The sequence below is a fragment of the Triticum aestivum genome, unplaced genomic scaffold, assembly GCF_018294505.1.
Source record: "Triticum aestivum cultivar Chinese Spring unplaced genomic scaffold, IWGSC CS RefSeq v2.1 scaffold65228, whole genome shotgun sequence".
Lineage (NCBI taxonomy): Eukaryota > Viridiplantae > Streptophyta > Magnoliopsida > Poales > Poaceae > Triticum > Triticum aestivum.
The window spans coordinates 40,793-45,343 of record NW_025228552.1 but is presented as its reverse complement, the minus strand read 5'-3'; positions in this window follow the sequence as shown (position 1 = coordinate 45,343).

The window sequence follows — 4,551 nt, the reverse complement described above, 5'->3', positions numbered from 1 at the left end:
ATAAATCCTCCAAGGACTATCTCATTCCAGCATGGTGCATTTATTAAAATAAAAATAAAAATGCACACTACGCTCCAAGATTAACGCATATCATGTGAACAAAACCAAAACCGAAACATACCGATAATTGTTGAAGAAGGATGGGATGCCTTCCGGGGCATCCCCAAGCTTAGACGCTTGAGTATCCTTGAATATTTACTTGGGGTGCCTCGGGCATCCCCAAGCTTGAGCTCATTCCTCTCCTCATTCTTCTCATATCAATACGTCCTCGATCTTCGAACACTTCATCCACACAAAACTTAACCGAACTTTCTATTAGAGGGGTTAGTACATAAAACATCAAATCCCATCATGTCCTGCCGTAAAATTATCATATAATTATAATCAATCATTACCCACTGTATGCCATCACAATTCTATAGCCCCAAGTCAAAGGAGGCTCAACAAGATTTCAAACATAAGCAAATAATGAAACTATAACAGCAATCTGTGAAAACAGGACACTCTGTAGTAATATGAACATTCACCATACTTCTGTAACTCTAAAAATTCTGAAATATTAGGAAAAAATAACAATTTTTTATAGCAGTACTGTGTAAAAATTTCAGAAACATTCGACGTTCCAGTAAAAAAATGAAAATTCACGTGCTACAGCCAAAGTTTCTGTTTTTTTGCACTGCACAAACCAAACAAGCAATCTTATCATCCTAAAGGCAAATCTTGGCACATTATTTTTATAATACAATGGATTTATACAAGGGGATAATTATTTTTGTGAGAATCTTCATGAAAAATTCTACATTGTTTCCATGAGCATGAAACAAGTGTTCAAGGTCGACCCTCACTTCTCCAATGCATAACTTCCAATCACTTCTCTTTTGTGAAGTTTTAAGTTCCCCTCTATATTTTTTTGTTTTTAAATATTTTAAAATAACTCAACAGAAATAAATTACTCTCTAAAACTTCTGGGTTGTCTCCCTGGCAGCGCTTTCTTTAAAGCCATTAAGCTAGGCATATAGTGCTCAAGTAATGGATCCACCCGGATCCCAAGGTATATCAAAGCCAATTTTAATTAACAATGATTTGTGATTTAGTAGTGAGCAGAAAGTAATATATATCATGTAATGACGAAGTCTAACTCTCTTCCTATGCACTGGCATGTCATAAAAGAACAATTCATGCACACAAAGTAAAGGCCAATGCATAGTATAAACAGTTTCTTGCAATTTTATCGTATTGGAAACATAGAGGGGCGGAGATGTAGTTCCTCTCTCATAATAATTGCAAGTAGTAGCAGCAAGAACATGCATATTATGTTTATCAAAATCATCATGTGCAATAGTAGAACGCAACCCATCAATATAATCCTTAATAAGAGCAAACTTCTCCGATATAGTGTAGTTGGGAGAATTCAAAAAGATAATAGGACTATCATGCATGGGTGCAATAGCAACAATTTCATTCTTCACATAAGGGACTATAGCAAGTTCATCTCCATAAGCATAATTCATATTGGCATCATGGCCACAAGCATAGCAAGCATCAAGTTCAGCAAAAAGGGATATTTCATACGAATCAATGGGATCATAGCAATTATCATAGCATTCATCCTTCGGTAAGAACGAAGGGACATTAAACAATGTATGAGTTGGAGGGTTACTCTCATTAGAAGGTGGGCATGGTAGCTAATCCGCTCTTCCTACTTTTGTTCTACGCTCTCCTCGTCATCTTTTTCATCTAATGAGCTCACAGTTTCATCAATTTCTTCTTCCATAGACTCCTACAAAATGTTAGTCTCTTCTTGGACAGCGGAGGAGTCCTCAATATATGGTTTAACATAGGCATTAGAAGCATAATTATCATAAAAATAATTAAGTATGGCAAAATTTTCAGATTCGTAAAGAGTAGCATCATACTTTTCAATCAAATAAGCAATTTCATAAGCACCCTTAAAAGCAACAAATTCTTCAATTTGTTGAACATCATAGTAATTATAAACACCCGTAGCATACAAATATATGATTCCGTTATCACTAAACTCACATTGGTAGGGAAGGTGTTTCTTAGGGTCTTCAGAACAACAAGTAAAATCATATATTTCACATAAATTCCAAGCATAGCATTGCAAACGATGAACTTGATCCAGTAAAAGTTTCCCTTTTTGAGATAAGCGGTGTCACACATAACAAGCATGCTCATCTAAAGATTTGACCTCAACTAAGCTAGTTGGGGTTTCAGCACGAGCACAAAGGGATCAAAGATGGTCCAAGTAGAAAGCTTCAGTAGTATGATAGATTTTGGGTGGTTCTTCAACCATTGGTTTAGTAGGTACAACTAATTTTTTTGGTATTTTGCGTTTCCTACCCATAACTAAAGATAGAAAACAACTAAGAACAGCAAATAAAATCTACTTAGTGATAAAGCAAACAAGCACACACGAGAATATTCACCCCACGCTATGGCTCCCCGGCAACGGCGCCAGAAAAAGGTCTTGATAACCCACAAGTATAGGGGATCAATTGTAGCCTCTTTTGATAAGTAAGAGTGTCGAACCCAACGAGGAGCTAAAGGTAGAACAAATATTCCCTCAAGTTCTATCGACCACCGATACAACTCTACATACGCTTAACTTTCGCTTTACCTAGAACAAGTATGAAACTAGAAGTATTTTGTAGGTGTTAGGCTAGGTTTGCAAGATAATAAAGAACACATAAATAAAAGATAGGTGTTGTTTAGATAAAGACACAACTAAGTTAGTTTTAGTATAGAGCTTTTTGTCACAAGAAAGTTATTTGTCCCTAGGCAATCGATAACTAGACCGGTAATCATTATTGCAATTTTATATGAGCGAGATGCATAAGCTAACATACTTTCTCTCCTTGGATCAATATGCACTTATGATTGGAACTCTAGCAAGCATCCGCAACTACTAAAGGTCATTAAGGTAAAACCCAACCATAGCATTAAAGTATCAAGTCCTCTTTATTCCCATACGCCATAACCCACTTATCCGTGTTTGTGTTTCTATCACTCACGCAACACAAACAATAAGAAAACCATGAACATATTGCAAACCCTACAGCGGGGATCCCTCATGCTTGCGCGACACGGAGAGCACAATAGGACAACACCAATAATAAAACATGCAACTCAAACCAATCACGATCATCAGTGAACCCAGGACAAAACGGATCTACTCAAACATCATAGGATAGCCATACATCATTGGGAAATAATATATAGCGTTGAGCACCATGTTTAAGTAGAGAGTACAGCGGGGAGAAGATGTGTTACACCGCTGCATAAAGGGGGAGAGAGTTGGCGATGACGGCGGCGAAGTTGTTGGTGTAGATTGCGGTCATGATGATGGGCCCGGCGGCGTTCCGGCGCCATCGGGAGAGAGGGGGAGAGAGCCCCCCTACTTCTTCTTCTTCCTTGACCTTGCCCCCAGATGGGAGAAGGGTTTCCCCTCTGGTCCTTGGCTTCCATGGCGGCGGAGAGGCGGGAGCCCCTTCGATATTGGATATCTCTCTCTGTGTTTCCTTCTGTTTCTGCTCTCACAGATTCTGGCCTTTCACCGTTTCTTAAATTCCCGGAGATCCGTAACTCCGATTGGGCTGAAATTTTAGCACGATTTTATCCGGATATTAGATTTCTTGCGGCCGAAGAAGGGCACCAACCTCCTTACAGATTGGTCACAAGGACCAGGGGCGCGCCCTCCGTCCTTGTGGGCCCCTCGGGCATCGTCTCGCGTTGATTCTTTTTCCCAAAAATCACATATATTCTAAAAAACATCTCCGTAAGTTTTTATCCCGTTTGGACTCCGTTTGATATGGGTATTCTGCGAAATAGAAAACATTCAACAAACAGGAACTGGCACTAGGCACTGGATCAATATGTTAGTCCCAAAAATAGTATAAAAAGTTGCCAAAAGTATATAAAAGTTGTAGAATATTGGCATGAAACAATCAAAAATTATAGATACGACAGAGACGTATCATCCGCAGGCTCAACGGGATTGTCGAGGTCTTTGGCATTGTCTGGAGTGTCATTATCTCCGGTGCCAGTGTTGCTTTCCCTTCCCCGACGCGGTCGTGAGCGGCACCGTTAACGCCGGCGTTTTGGTGGTTCATCGACGGGCTTATCCTTGCCGGGATCTTGAGTGCCATCGTCGTCCTTCTTCTCAGGCGTGTCTACCATGTATACATCGTAAGTAGAAGTGGCCGTCCAACAACCGGTGAGGGGCGGGTTTTGACCTGGTTTGGCTTCGATATCGTCGTCCATGCCATCGATGTCTTCAGAAGCGTAGTCTAGCATGTCGGTTAAATCCTCGACAGTGGCTACTAAGTGGGTGGTGGGTGGGACGTAAAATTGCCTAGTCTCGGCCCCCAGTTTAAGCTCGGCGTAGTTCGGAGACGATATCTCTGTGATGGCGAGAGATTGCATTAAATCTAGCGCCTCGTTTAAGAGCGAGAGCTGGACAGGCGTCTGAGGATCTTTCGAGCTAGGCTCGGTGATAACCAATTGATCGAGCCCGAAGGGCGTAGACCT